The sequence below is a fragment of the Cynocephalus volans genome, chromosome 14 (assembly GCF_027409185.1).
Source record: "Cynocephalus volans isolate mCynVol1 chromosome 14, mCynVol1.pri, whole genome shotgun sequence".
Taxonomy (NCBI): domain Eukaryota; kingdom Metazoa; phylum Chordata; class Mammalia; order Dermoptera; family Cynocephalidae; genus Cynocephalus; species Cynocephalus volans.
The window spans coordinates 37,200,638-37,217,386 of record NC_084473.1 but is presented as its reverse complement, the minus strand read 5'-3'; the positions used below and the strand labels follow the sequence as shown (position 1 = coordinate 37,217,386).

At 38.8% G+C, this 16,749-nt stretch overlaps 1 pseudogene; it reads left to right on the top strand.

The window, feature by feature from the left end:
* The window catches only part of LOC134362500 (quinone oxidoreductase-like), a 152,156-nt pseudogene extending 137,351 nt beyond the window's left edge, over positions 1-14,805 (top strand).
* The last annotated feature ends 1,944 nt before the right edge of the window (positions 14,806-16,749 follow it).

Sequence of the window (16,749 nt, the reverse complement as noted above, 5' to 3'; positions counted from 1 at the left end):
CCAACTCCTTAATTTGACAGGTCAAACCCCTGAGGTCCACGAGTGCACTTCAAACCTGCTGTCCTTTCCACAGCCGAAGCTTCCAGAGCCCCCAAAATCACAGCAAATAAACAGCAGGTTAAGGCCGTCTATGAAAAAGAAAATATTCAAAGCTTTCCTTGAGGGTGGGGGCGGGGGGAAGGGTTCCAGTGCTCTGAGAAAAATGATTGAGCACTTTTAAAGAACAGAATAAAATGTTCTTAAAATACTCAAGATCTACCACTCCATAAATATGGAGTGTGGTATAATCCCTTAACTGGAGCTGTACCTTTGGCCTAGATGGTACATATTGTCCAAATGTTTGGGACTGTGTTCTCTTGGCCATACTGTCCTCAGTTTAATATTCAACAGGATGACCATCATTACTTAGAATTCTCCTGAGAGTAGGCCCCAAAACTGAGGATTTGGTACATTCCCTCTATTCTCTTTGCCATGTTGTTGCAATTTAAAATGCTTCTGTGTTGTCTCTCCCTTTGGGAATTTCCTCTGGAGCTGGAGATTAATCATCATGCAAATATTAAATACTTTGAACGTTCTAGAAAAGAAGGGAATTTGTTTAAGCAATGCTTTGTCATTGTAGTTTAAATGAGAAATAACAAACAGCTGTTGTGATTTGACCTGCATTCAGATTCTACTGTGTGGTTTGTATGATATTAAATTATATTTAATTTTTCCTTGAGATTTATGTGTGCCTTGGCCAACACCTCCGGGTTCCCATAAATCTTCAGCTATATCGACCATCACCCAGCCTGTATGCACTCTCTCCAAGACCTAAAGGCCATTCTGGGAAAAGACAGATTAAAACATTTCTCTCTCTGAATGTTAGCTTGACTGAGATGTTATTTAGATTTTTTAAATAGCCTAAATGCCTCGGGTGATCTGAAAGGAAATGCTGCAGAGTCTAATGTTGCCTAATAAAAAGGGCAAGTCATGCTCGCTCAGGCACAGCCTTAAGGGAAAAACAAAGTCCTCCCTCTTGTCCTGAAGGTCAAAACTCCTTTGCTTCCCTTGTCAGACTCTCTCCCTCTGTATCCTCATAGATTTCTAAATAGACAGCTAGTTAATAATTCTTTATATTATAAAACTTTCCTTGTTCAATCACTGTGTGGTTTCTATTTCCTGGTCTAACCCTTATTGATATGGGGTTCTTACTGGATACTGAGCTTCCCAGGGTGAGGCCAGCCAGGCACAGAGGTTTTGGGAGATGCAGGTCATTCAACTGCAAAGTTGGCACTAAAGGTGTGTGCGTCCTTGGATAAGGTACCCTTGGTCCCTTGCTAGCCTCAGCCTAGTCCAGGCCCTGCTGTGCCGTTTTCTTTCTTTCTCTCTTTTTTTTTTTTTTTAGGGCATAATCTCATACCTCCACAGAATTCCTAATAGGTGCTCAGTTAGCATTTATTAAAAGACTGAATTACCTTTCTTTCTTGGAATCATTCCTTTAATGCAGCTTAAGAAAATATTTGAATCTAGACATAGTATAATGTGGCACTCAAAAGCCAGACTTGAAAGTCATGTCAACCCAGGTTCAATCCTAGCCTTACTATAACTCTGGTCAAGTTACTCACTGTACCTCAGTTTTTTTAGCTATAGAATAGACATAAAAATAATACCTACTTCACAGGGTTATGGGAAGGACTAAATAAGATTACGCATATAAAGGATTTAGCTCAATGCCCTCAAATGTTAGTTTATAGGGTTGATGGTAGCCTAAAGTCATTTCCCATTCAGTTACATCATGTCAGTAATTAGTCTTTCAGAGGGAGTCTGAAATCACAAAAGTTAAGCATTGCCTCTCTCTGTCCCAAGAGCCAACCAAAAGCCAAAGTAAATAAGGTTTAGGAAGGAATGTAGAAAACATAGCAATGGCATTGATCCTCTTTCCCACGAGAGAAGATTGGATTAGAATATTCAATCCAGGGCCGGCCCCATGGCTCACTCGGGTAAGTGCGGTGCTGGTAGCGCCAAGGCCGCAGGTTCGGATCCTGTATAGGGATGGCCGGTGCGCTCACTGGCTGAGCATGGTGCAGACAACACCGAGGCAAGGGTTACGATCCCCTTACCGGTCAAAAAAAAAAAAAAGTTGAAACTTCAACCAAATTCAATTCAATAAGAATGGTTCGTGCCCCCTCCACATTCCAGGAATTATGCTAGGTAGTAAAGATTCAGAAATAAGATACTCCCCACTCTCAAGGAGCCAAATGTCTTGCGGTCTTTAGAGATAAGCCTATAAACATAGCAAAGGCTATTTTGAGTGAGGGTTACTCTAACGGAGGTAGAGTTGAAAGGCTCCCAAGAGGGAAAGGGCAGGGACCTGGCAAGGCCAGAGAACGCTTCCCAGAAGAGGAAAAGGTGCTATCCATATTGCTATTGCACTGCGGAAGTGGAAAGGGAAGAATAGAGGCACTGCTTGCATTATTCAAGCAACTAAAGCAAGATGGTGTTTTCTCTGAAACACTGTTAGAGTATTTGCTCATTTAGAGCTTGTCTTGGACTATTCAGGGTACTATAACAAAATGCTGTAAACTGGGTAGCTTATAAACAACAGAAATTTATTTCTTACAGTTCCGGAGGCTGGAAGTTCAAGATCAGGGTGGCAGCATGATTGGGTTCTGGGGCCCTCTTCTGGGTTGTAGATTATTGACTTTTCACTGTAACGTCACATGGTAGAAGGGGCTATCTAGCTCTCTGGGGTCTCTTTATCTAATAAAGGCCCCACCTCCTTATACCATCACCTTGGGAGTTAGAATTTTGACATATGAATGGGGGTGGAGGGACACAAATATTCAATCTATGGCAGAGCTACTAATATGTGTAATAATGATAGCTACCGCTTATTGAATACTTAGCATATGCTAGGCATTTCATATACCTCAATTCAGTTTTGATCCTTCCAAAAACCCTGGAAGGAAGTAGCTTTTATCACAATTTTATAGAGAAAGAAACTGAGGCTCTGAGAGATTAGGAAACTTCCAGTCAGAGTAGTGGAGCCAACACAACCTTTTTCAACTCTGCCCTTTGCTTGCTACTGTTGACTCTGTCCAATTTCTAGGAATCCATTTCTCACCTGTATACAAAACCTCCCAAGAGCATTTCTAAAACTATGCTAAACCAGCCTAAATTCCTTCATAAAACACTAGTTACCATATAGGCCAGATTCAACCAAATTTTATGCACAACTGGAAATTATATATTAAATGTGACACCCAAACCCAATTGACTTCCTGTATTACATCTTTAAAACAGTTCTACCAGATTATTAATTGCAGCTACAAAAAATAACATGAGACAATGTTCTTGGATTTTATACCATCCTTTGCCTGATATGTAAAGCTCCCAGCGCAGAGCCCTACAGAGTGGGCAGTCCCCAAACATCACTTCTTTTCTCCTTGCCTTCGCCTGCAGCAAGTTGTAGAAATGAAATAGTGAGTTGTTCAGACAGAGCAGGAGAGAACCTCTGAAAAGCAGACTGGCCAAGGATAACAGAATAGAGAATTACAGGCCTACCCATAGGCATGGTTCATGGCCCTCGCCAAACCACCTCTTGAGATATGCTAGTGACAGTTGTGGTTTCACCCAGGAACTGACCTTGGCCCAGAGCATTCCATTCACTTGCATACCAGAGAGGTCATTCCTAGCCAATAGATATACTTTCCATACTCCCCTTAATCAAGCCCAGTGTTGGTGTTAGAGATAAGTCCCCTGAGTGTGTCAAAGGGACTGGGTTGGAAACTATGAAATTAGGATAGGAAAAGCAGGCTACATAAAATAGGAGCCCCTAGAACAACCTTATGACAGTGCCAGGGAATGGCTTTGAGATAGAGGGTGTAGAGAAACAAGGCATATAAATCATGACATGTCAGTTTAGATTCTGGTGCTCCAAAAAGAGCATTTATGACACTTGAGCACATATTTCTTGATTTGGGAAGAAGTAATAATGAGATAAAGAGATTACTATGTGCTAAGCACTTTGCCTGGTACATAGCAAGTACTCCATAAAGACCTGCCACTATCATTATCATTAAGACTTTATCATTAAGACCTTGTAGTTTGTTAAGGATGTTACATCAGTGCCGTGTGTTTATATACATAAGGGGCTGCTGAGGAGGGTACTGCAGAAAGCTGGAAAATGACCCTCCCAAAGATACCAGGTCCTAATGGAACCTGTAAATGTTACCTTATGTAGAGGTGGGGATCTTTGCAGATGAGATTAAGTTCAAGTTCTTGATATGGGAGAGATTATCCTGGATTATCTGGGTGAACCCTAAATGCAATCATAGTGTTCTTATAAGAAGAAGCAGAGGAAGATTTCATCACACACACACACACACACACACACACACACACACGAAAAGAAAATGTGAAAATAGTGAAGCTAAAGCAGAGAGAGATTTGAAAATGCTGGCCTTGAAAACTGGAGTGACATAGTCACAAGCCAAGAAATGCCAGTAGCCACCAGAAGCTGGAAAAGGCAAGGAACAGTTTCTCTCCTAGAGCCTCTGGAGGGAGCACATCCCTGCAGATACCGGGATTTTGGCCCAGTGATTTAGACTTCTGGCCTCCAGAACTACGAGAGAATACATTTAAATAGTTTTTAAGCAACCAAGTTTGTGATAATTTGTTACAGAAGCTGCAGGAATCTAATACAGGTATTAACTGGCTTTTCAGCCTAGCAAGACTCATCAGTAAAATATTTCCGGCATGGGCCAGCCCCATGGCTCACTTGGGAGAGTGCGGCGCTGGTAGCGCCAAGGCCGCGGGTTCGAATCCTGTTTAGGGATAGCCGGTGTGCTCACTGGCTGAGCGTGGTGCTGACCACACCGTGCCGAGGGTTGCGATCCCCTTACCAGTCAAAAAATATATACATGTATATATATGTATTTCCAGCATGAGTGAGCTGCGCTGTTCTAGCTAATGGATATTAATTATTTAGATTATGCAGTTTCAAAGGTATAGACAATGGTGTGCTGATAAATCAGTTATTGGGGGGTACCCCTGATTTTTAGCAGATGCCAATATCTGTGATATAAATACTCCCACCATGGCCCAATTTCAAAGGTTTAACATCCGGCTCAAAAAATTCCTTCCCATTTAACAGTCGGCTCTCACAAGCCAGTAGAAACCAGCTCCAGCCCATCCCTGTGGAGGTGGCTTTAAATCACGAGTAAAATTGCCCTAAAACTGTATTGAGCATAATTTAATTTCTCCTTGATAATTCTGAAGGGCACTTCATGGTATTGTAGTTCCTGAGAGTCAACATGGGGAACATTAATTACAGCTGCACTGCGTACGTGCAGAGTTGCTAACCAACAGCAATGTGGTGCATAGTTTACCACACTGAAGGCTTGAGCAGGAAGAGGCAGAAGCAGGCTGTCCTATCGCTGTCAGCTGCATGCTTCTATTCCTTAGGGAGCTCTGGAAGAAATCCAGCAGAGGCCATCGCCTTCCTTAGGTACATTTACTATGGTATAAATTGTAATAGCAGTGACAGAAATCTTAATCATTTTCTTTCAGTGGACTAAGGCTTTATAATTTTCAAAGTGAATTGGACTTTCACCTTAAGGGAAATAGAATAGAGGCTTTATCTCAACCAGAATCAAAGGGAGTACAAAATCGAGTCTTCAGCCCTGTGCTTCTGGATAGCATTCCAGCTGTATTTATCTGGGGCTTGGGAAATTTTCCTAGTTCCTGGGAAGAAAGTTAACTAAAACATATGACATCTCTGGCAGGAGTCACAATTTCACACAAAAACTTTCTCGCAACAATTTCACATATTGCTTCCCCTGGTGGAATCATTATCTCTAGGGAAACCTTGGGTCTAAGACAACAACTCTGTTGAATGAAAGTGAGAGCTGAATGCTAAATCCGACAGCCTTTATTCAGGGAGAAGTCTTCATCTTAAAGTCACTTTTCAGGATGACATTATGACAGAGATAAGTTCTTCTAGATTTTTTTTCTTGTTCTATTTTTAAAGCATAAAAAACATTTTTAAATTTCTCAAGAAAAAAGTAAACAAATACAGTTACTACTACTGCAACTCAACAATGTTCCCTGCAGATAAAATACTATAGAATATTTGCTATTTTTATGAAATTGGAGGTAGAGAGTGGTCACTGGAGAGAGGGTTGGCAGAGATTGATGTGAATTACTCTTGAGATAGACTAGTTATGAGACGCAATGCTTTCAAATTTCAGTATGTGCCCTATATGTACATAATATACATATAATATACACATATATGTATACATATATGTGTATATATATGACGGGTCTTCAAAAAGTTCATGGAAAGATTCATATTATCTTTTAATTCAATTTTTCCACAAACTTTTTAAAGTACCCTCATATATATGTATATAATATACGTGTGTGTATATATGGGTGTGTATGTATATATATATATTTCTTATGGAAACAAAAGCAAGCAGTTATTAGCCGTCCTTGCTAGCAGATAAAAGTAAAACAACTTCAACATTAAAGGATGAGGTTACCATCTGTGTTTTGATATGGATGTGGTACATGCTCTTTATGCTGCCATAGATACAAGGGCCAGGATTCCAACCACAGGCTGTCTGATGCTGGACCTCAGAGTGTGCGCTACATAGAAAAGATTTTCAGAGCACATGTGTTGATCACCAGTGATGAGACGGTAGTAAAAGATTTGACAAACACCTACTGCAGGCAACATGTTCATTACCTATAGGAAGGGGAAGGTCAGAACTAGGAGGGTGAAGGACTAGACTTATGAAGCTTCAGTCCCTTCTTTAGAAGCAGTAAAGAGAGGGCTGGCCCGTGGCTCACTCGGGAGAGTGTGGTGCTGATAACACCAAGGCCATGGGTTCGGATCCCATTTAAGGATAGCCGGTTCACTCACTTGGGAGAGTGTGGTGCTGACAACACCAATTCAAGGGTTAAGATCCCCTTACTGGTCATCTTTTAAAGAAAGAAAAAAAAAAAGAAGCAGTAAAGAGAGGCAGATCAAGTCCTCTAACTCTCCCATAGACTTTCTCGTGTAAAAATGGATAATTTGCTACAAGCTTGAAACAGCAAAAGCAATGACCATTTCTAATCTTGCTAGTATTGACTGATTATTTTACTCATGAAATTATGTACACCTTGCACAGAACTTCAAGAAAATTTTTGCAGTACACATTTTCATGGGCCCAAAAGTTATTTCCTCCCCTCTATTGCAAGGCTATGAGGACCCAAATATCTGCCTGTAACAATTTTACCTGGCACTTTCCCACAAGTGAGTGTGTTCAAAAACCTCTAAAAAGATTATAATAATCAGATGTCAAATATATAAGGTAGTAGGGGAAAGAAGGAGATGGTATGGAAAAATAATGATCCACACATAGTCCAGTAATACAAGCTCTTAAATTTGAACACTTAATTTCAACTGCTACCCCAAGAATTCCATAGCATGTTCTTATTTTTGGATAAAATCAGTATCAAGAAATGAGTTGGTCAAAAGATAGCAGCAGCAAAAAACAATCAGGAAAACTAATGATTTCATAATATTCCCACGCCAAAGGAACAGCCCTGAATAGCGAACATGGATTTTGGATTAAGATATAGATCAGTGTTTGAGTCCAGTGTTGTCCACTTACAAGGTGTATATTAACCTTGGGCAATTCACTTAATCCCTCTGAGCCTTACTTTCTCATTTCTTAAACAGGATAATTACACCTAATTCATAAGATTCTCGAGAAGAGGCACAGTAGAAGCTCAATAACTTAATTATCACCCACCTGCCAAGAAGGTCCACTGTGTGGGTTTCTCCAAGGCGGTGAGTGAGCGACAGATTTCTGTAGCTGGTTTTTGCCAGAGGGCGTGAGTATTCCGAGAGACAGGAAGGGCTGGAGGTGTGTGAAGGCTCCCCCGCTTCTGCATTTCATCTGTACACTTTCATCAGCACCAGAGGAGTCTCCTGGCTGCGGTTAAGCCTTTGCTGAGATGATTTGCGTCACTCACATTCCCACCTGGGTGGAGGAAGCTTCAAAATTCTCACACTGCCCCTCAGCCAGCTTGGTGCCAGATTTCCTTTCACTTCACCCCCAGGAAGTCACCTAGGGAGCCAGCATCACGTGATAGTTAGGAGCCTTGCAGCTGACACCATAGGTTCTTTTTCCCACTCTACACATCTTATCTTGAGAGGCAGAACAGCACAGTGCATAGGGAGCTCAGGTTTTGAAGTCAAACATACCAGTTTTAAAAACCTGCCTCTGCCATGTGCCACCTCTCAGCTTCAACTTCCCAAACTGCAGAAGATGATCATAATAGTATGTAGAGCTAGAGCTAGGTCTGGAGTTCACAGACCCCTCGAACCCATTCACAGACTGGGTCACAAACTCTTCACATGCCAGGGTAGGTCACCAAACCCCTCACACACCAGGCTGGGTCACCAGACCCCTTCACGCAGGTCTATGAGCTAGGTAACCAGCAAACATGTCCTTGAAGCCTTGGCTGAAGAAGGAATAGTCTTTATTCAGCACACACGTCTGAGAGCTAGGCAGTCCACAGAGAAACTCAGAAACTCAACTGCTATGGGCAAAGTCCAAAGACAAACTGAAACTGAGCAGCTTTCAGCAGAGTAAACATGTTCTATTTTGAGACTCGAGCTCTGTCACCAGCTTCTGCTCCACAAACTGAAGAACACACAAAAGCAATTAACTAAAAAGATACATTGGTACACATGCGCACTAACTCCACACACACACAACTTGTTTACAAGAAATGTCGAGGGAGCCTGACTAAATTATCCTATTTTCCCCACATAGTACCTACTTCATAAGGTCATTAGAATTCACGGCCAACATAAATTGAATGCGATCTCCATGCTAAGTCCTATTGTAAGGGCCTGTGTAAGTTAATTCATTTCTTACTTCAACTCTGTGAACTACTACCAGCCCCATTTTACAAATGTGGAAACTGAAAAATAGTTTCCATTGCTTGCCCAAGTGCTACCAGAGGAGAGGGTGTGGGGAAGCCCAATAGCTTACCTCAACCCACCCTATCCTCTTACCAGGTTCTTCATTCTAGCACAGGAAAGAATTCAAGAGCAGAGTCACAGCAGAAAGTGAAAACAAGTTTAATGTAAAGAATAAGAACTACATACTTCACAAAGTCTGGGCTGGCTCGAGCATGAGCACAGCTTGCTAAAGGCAAGTTTGATACAAAAAGTAGGAAATACACACCTCAGGCTAAGTGTGGGCTGGCTCCAGGAGAGTGAGCAACAGCCCCGCCTTCTACCAGGATTCAACTTTTATAGTTTCACTATCTAATACATACTCATGCTATCTAATGAATATTCAACTAAGGGATTGGTTACCAATTATGGAACCTAATCCTGCACATGCTCAGTTGGTTTCTTTTAGAACATGTTCATTGGTTAAATTCCATCACATGCACCAAATACACTTAGAATATTCTAGGTGCTCTCTAGTGCCTCCAGTGGGAGGTCATTCAAGGGATTTAACTCCTTTTTACTGAGCATGCTCAGCCACTGAGATTATATAAATCTGCCCCCTGTGGGCTCAATCTCCACATGCTGGTACCGAAAACAGGTGCCACAGGCCACCGTAACTCAGGACTCAGGGACGAGCTTGAGTCCTACAGGAGTGGTTTGAGACCCAAGAGAGTGGCCTAAAACTCAAAGGAGTATCTTGAAATCTGAACCCTTGGAAACTGAGCACCTGCTATCTCACAAGGACACAGAGCCATTATTAGTACATATTGTTAACCTCTAGGCAATGTGGTCTCTGTAAGAAGAGTAAATGCAGTAATGCCTGTCACCTCTCCAGGTGATGGAGAGGCAAAGGATTACTCAAAACCCATTTCTCCAGAGCAGTGAGAGGCCTGGAAGGGGTTAATTCCCAGGCAAATCCTTCAAGAGATCAGGATTCCTAGGACATAAACCCAAAGAGGTTTTCTCTCTGTTTTTATTCTCCAGGCAAGAAAGTTACAGAAAAGGAACATAGGTGGTTACAAAAAGAACAATGAGATATTCATCATGGCAACAATCATTAGGTTTTGCTGCACCAAGGAGGACTGCCCTCATAGCAAGCATTTTTACTGAGTTACAATTTTTTTAATCTACAACAGAGACTTTAGTCCTGGGAAAGTTTTCTGTTATTCCCAAGCTTAGCATTTCAATGTGCGATTCTAAAAAGTTAGGCGATTCCTTAAACTCCAGGGCTGTGGCCTCGCTAAAACTACATTTGCTTTATTGATGTTGGTATCCTCTACAATGCCCATACAGCTCTTACCACAGTGTCTGGCACTTAGAAATCAACCCATATGTGGTGGCTCTTGTGTATATATAGTTACCTTTCGGAGCCATTCTGACTGAATTCTCTCAAGTAAAAGGAAATTTCAGGGATTAGCTGGGTAGATTGGTCAACAGGAACTGCAGTAATTGTTTATTTTTCATCCTTCGGGTAATTTATTACTTGATCTCACCAAATCATTGACAAATCTATTCTATTGGCAACTAACATCAGAACTGGTGAATCTTGGCAAAAATGTGGCCATCATTTAGGTTAATAAATTTACCTATATGATAATTGTCCATGTGAGTTGTGAACTTAGTTGCATAATTTGAAAGGAAATTCTTTTATGTTAACGGTGTGTGGGAGCAGGAGACTGAGGACAGAGGAAAAGTTAGAGGGTTAACAGTAAAATTCTGCAAATATCCTAGGTGGAGAAAGAGAAAAACAGATGACAGAAAAAGGAACTATTAAGGAAGATACAATTGCGTTCTTATTAGATATATTTTTATGACCATTTAATCCATGTCTTGTAGCTTTTTTGAAAAATCAAGACTATTGAATAGATGATAAAATGATTCCACTCTGCATCAACTGTATTTTGTAGAGGAAAGAACAAGGGTTCCCAGGCACTAACACCAGATGGGCTGGGATTTTAATATCAGTTTTGATACTTACCAGCTGTGCAAGCTTGGGTGAGTTACTTAACCAATCTTAGCAGAAAGTTCCAAATATATATAATTCTAAGAATAGCCCTCACCCAACAAATTTGTTGTAAGGATTAAAGTATGATCAAGTTTAATCACATAGCAAAAGATAACAAATGATGGTGAGGATGTGAAGAATAGATAACACTTGCATGCTGTTGGTGGGAATGTAAATTGGTATTAATGGAAAACAGTACAGAGGTTCCTCAAAAAATCAAAAATAGAATTACCTTATGATCCAGCAATCCCACTTCTGGTTATATATCCAAAGGAAATGAAATTAGGATCTCGAAGAGATAGCTGCACTCCTGTGTTCATTGCATCGTTATTCACATTAGCCAAGATATAGAAATAACAAATGTCCATCAACAGATGAATGAATAAAGAAAATGTGGAATATATACACAATGAAATATTATTCAGCCTTAAAAAAGAAGGAAATCCTGTCATTTGCGACATGAATGAACCTGGAGGATATTATGCCAAGTGAAATAAGCCAGGCACAGAAAAACAAATACTGTGTAGGCCTGCTTATATGTAGAAGTTAAAGAATCAAACTCATGGAAACAGCGAGTATAATAGTAGCTGCCAGGAGCTGGAGAGAGAGGGAAATGGGGAGATGTTGGCAAAGTGGCGCAAAGTTTCAGTTATGCAAGATGAGTAAGTACTGCAGATCTATTATATAACAACACGACTATAGTTAACAATGCTGTATTATATACTTGAAATTTGCTAAGAGGGTAGATCTTAAACGTTCTTGACACAAAAAGGAGAAAAGAAAGGGAAAAAAGAAAGAGAAAGAAAGAAAATGGTAACTGTGAGGTGATGGATATTTTAATTAACTTGATTATGCTGATTATTTCATAATGTATATGTATATCAAATCATCAAGCTATACACTTTAAATACATATAATTTTAAATTGTCAATTATACCTTAATGTGGAAAAAAGTTTTGTCACATTTGCTCAACAAATGGTGTTGATGTTGTTATTATTATCTTTGTTTGGTTTCTCTTTGAATAAATTTCTGTGACCTAAATGAGGAAGCTTATTCAAGACATATATCCAGATACTTCTAAGAGTAGAGGGATTTTTTTCATCCAAATATATGCATCAATATTGTTCACTTGAGTGGAAGAAATTCTAGGGTGGAGAATTGACTTTTTAATGACTATATAAAATTAGTTGAGTAAATTACCCAATCAGTTCAGGGAAAAAAAAAAAAAAATACAGTTCAAAGGTTTATTTTTTCCTGTCTGTGAATTCAGTTTATTGCTACAACCTCTAATTTGTTTTAGTTATGGAGACATGACCATTCCATTACCAGTTTTGCCCAGGAACTAGAACTATATTTTGAAATAGGGACAATTGGATTTAGAAAATCACTTCTGCACAAATAGAACTAATTTACAGATAGTTATTCAAATATCCAATGACAGCATAATAAAAGTTTAGGGCCCTCATTTAATTAAATGCTCCAGTTTACTATTCCCTGGAAGTAGTTACACATATTTGGAAACTGCTCTCTTTCATGCTTTTAAAATAGCATCTAACATTAAGACAGTAATTTATTAAAAAGTAACTTGCTGATCTGAAGGTGCTGATGTGATTTCTAATGTATTTAGGATGAATCCAACTCAATGAGGCTTATAGGCATAGAATTGGGAAATGAGGAGTTTATCAGAGGATTTTCGTAGCCACCTCAAAATGGCAAATGAAGACAAATTGCAGAAATCAGGACCACATGTTGTAATTAAAAGGGAACCTTCCCACAGACTGAAACAGACTTGGAAAACAAATGAATGGAAGATTAAACAACGAAGTCTGAGTAATATTACTTGTTCTCCTATGATTACAGTCTGACAGGCACCATGAGTCAAAATGTAAATATATACTAGTTATGGTGTACTTCGCTGGGTTTATATTTTGGTAAACCACAGCTGCCTCAAATTTACCATCAAAAAGGTGTTTTGGGGAAATGAAAGGAGCCACCGCCTTCTCTCATGCATGTGATATATTGTTCATAACAAGAAAGCCCTTATGATAGGAGAAAGCATTCTTAAAATATTTAAATGGCTTTTCTACATTCTGAAAAAATATGTTTATAATATATAATCCCACCATATTTTTTATACCTAACTCGCAAAATATTCAAGAATTTTGTTATGTGCTTAACTTTGACGTCTAAAGTTTTAGATGCCTTCCTTTTTCTGAGCTGGTGGCTTTGCTCATGCACTACTCCAAACATATAGATGGGAGTTCCCTCAATATATATCAAGAGACATGTGGTATAAATTGGAGGAATCTAAGTATGGTATCATCTAATAATAGTAAAGCTAATGTTTTTTCAGTACTTACTATTTCCCAAACATTGTGCTAAGCATTTTAGAAGAATTTAATCAGCAACCCCAACAAGATAAAAATCTCAGTATCCCAGATTATAAGGAAGAAGTAATGGTTGATAAAGGTTTAAATCCCCAATGAGAATAGAAGGTTTTTCACAGGTGATCTCTTGGCAATTTGTAACACTAAAGTCTTCCTAAAATGAACTGTATACAGATACATATTAATCATACATAGACGTGTCTACAATCAAATTGTAAGTGATTTCTCTGATTTATTAGCCATTTATATCAGTCTTTATGTAAAACTTCCTTTTCATAGGTCCAATTGGGGACAAAAGGATAATACCCGCTTTTCCAGCCTGCAAAAGTTGGAGACAGCCAGGCCAGCCTTGTTCTTGTGTGGAATCTGAGGGAGCCCTCGCAGACTTTGATTCCACTGTAGAACCAGTATCTAGATCATCACAGTGACTGGACAGAAGTTGGTGATAGCTGTTAGAGTTTTTAATTTGGTGGACCAAGAGTGCTGAAACTACCGTTGGATGTTGCAGTAGTAATTCCAAAAGACCATCAGGTTCTAATTAAAGTCCACATGTGTGGAGTAAACCCAGTAGAAACGTATATTCGCTCTGGTACTTATAGCAGAAAACCACTCTTACCCTATACTACTGGCTCAGACATGCCTGGGGTAATAGAAACTGTTGGAGATAATGTATCTGCTTTCAAGAAAGGTGACAGAGTTTTCACTACCAGCACAATCTCTGAGGGCTATGCAGAGTATGCTCTTGCAGCAGATCACACTGATTATACACTACCTGAAAAACTGGACTTTAAACAAGGGGCTGCCATCAGTGTCCCGTATTTTACTGCTTATCGAGCTCTGCTCTGCAGTGCCAGTGTGAAAGCTGGAGAAAGTGTTCTGTTTCACGGGGCTAGTGGAGGAGTTGGATTAGCAACATGCCAAATTGCTAGAGCTTATGGCTTAAAGGTCTTGGGCACAGCTGGTACTGAGGAGGGACAAAAGATTGTTTTGCAAAATGGAGCCCATGAAGTGTTTAATCACAGAGTAGTTAATTATACTGATAAAATTACGAAATCTGTTGGTGAAAAAGGAGTTGATGTGATTATTGAAATGTTAACTAATGTAAATCTTAGCAATGATTTGAAACTTCTGTCATATGGACAACGAGTAATAATTATTGGCAACAGAGGTCCTATTGAAATAAACTCATGGAACACCACGGCAAAGTTTAGTATAATTGGAGTTGCTCTCTTTTCATCAACCAAGGAGGAATTTCAGCAATTCGCAGCAGCCCTTCAAGCCAGACAGAAATTTGTTGGTTGAAACCTGTAATAGGTTTCAGTATCCATTGGAGAAGGTGGCCCACACTCATGAAAATATCATTCATGGCAGAGGGGCTGCTGGAAAAATGATTCTTCTCTTATTATGATTAATTCTTTCATGGACTACCTATATGATTAGAAGTCTTCTTTCTCCCAGTTTTACTTATCCTATCTTTAATTAACATTCATTTAATTCAGTGAGTTTCTTATATTAAAAAATAAGATTTCTTTGGAGAGCAGAGGCAGTAGAGTAAAGTTTATTTTATATCTGGCAGTATTTTTGATGCCTTCTGTCTTGAATCAAAGAGTCATCATAGTGAGAAATAATATCTTGGTGGTCATTTGGCATTGGGGTGCATTCCAAAAATTTTTAGCTGATACTTTATTAATTTCATACCTTTGACTAAAACATGCTAATTCAAAATAAGACTGCTCAATTTCCAAGGATTTCCAAGAGTACTTATCTTTATCAAGGTTCTTGAGTCTCTGATTAGCCCATAAGTGTATTGGACTTCGAAGATTTTCTGGACTAAAAATAAAACCTTTTTCCAAGCTAATTTCATCTGGATCTATAAGTCTCTTGGAAGAGCAAGAATAATCAATTCTCATAAAAATTTGTTAGTTTTCTCAGTATTTCCCAAAATATTAGAACTGATTGCCAGTGACCCGTATGTGATACTAGGTACAAAGTCCCCAAATAGATGCTTCTTGATTGAGTAGATTTTCAGAGTAGACTTAGAGTTATTTGTTTGTGTGATGAGGGTCATATATTTTTATTTAAATTAATCAGCTCACAAATTTGACACATTAGGAATGATTTGCTTTTGTTTTCATAACATAGTAACTTGCAATAAATTCTATAGAAATTTTGTTTTTTAAAAACCCCTTTTTCATACTATAAGCTAGCTTTCACTAAATTACCCTATCATCAGAAACCCACCGCCAACTCTAAAGGATCTTCAGTGATTTGGACCATCATTCATTCCTTGGACTCAACTACATACTGTACACCAAGCCCTGGAGATACAAATAATACGTGAAACCCACTCACAAAAAACAATCAGCTATTAAGAGAGACATGTAAACAGACCACAGCAAATATAATATGCAATATATTATATAACAGAGGGAGGCAGAACGGAGGGAGATCCAAAGGAGGAAGTAATTTTCACAGGAAAAAAAAGGAAATTAGGGACAGCTTCTGGAAGCAGTGACACCAAAGGTAGCATCTTATAGATGAAAATCTGTGATGTTCAGTGGTTGTTCAATTTACTTGTATGTTCACCCTATTTTTTTCTTCAGAAGATGAATTACCTTAAAAAAACATAGGATCCTGTATCTGATTTATCTACTATTTCATATTATTTTACATCCTATTCCTGACATTCCGTTTCTTCCAGCACTTATCTTGTCTTATTTTTTTCCTTTTAAGTAACTAGTCAGATTGTTTTACTACCAACATAAAAATTCTTTTCCAAAGATTTATGGTGCAACCCAGTAATGCCACACTTAGGTCTATAACTCTCACTGGGAGACATACAAGAATGTTTATTACTGCATTGACTGTAAGAGAAAAATAATGAAAACAATTTAAAGATTCATCAATAAGAGAATGGATAAATTGTGCTCTTTTTATACAATAGAATACTATATGGCAGTTTAAATTAACTAGAAGGTATATATTAATATATGTTGAGTGAGAGGTAGAAAAGAAAGTGTGAACTATACTATTTAATGAAGATGAAAAACAGACAAATCAACAAACATACATATAAATATATATGTATATAAATATACATATATATACTATATATGTATATATATCCATAAACTGTTTATGGATATATATACATATATATAGTATAAATATAAAAATACACACAGGAATTAAAACTTAACATTCAAGAAATCACCTCTGCAGATATCAGGAGAGGAAAGGTACAGGTTGGTCACAGGGGCTTTGACTACATCTCTAAGATTTTAACTTGGAAGGGAGGAAGAGAGATGGGAAAACAGGGAAAGAGAAAGAGAGAGACCTGGAGCAAATATGA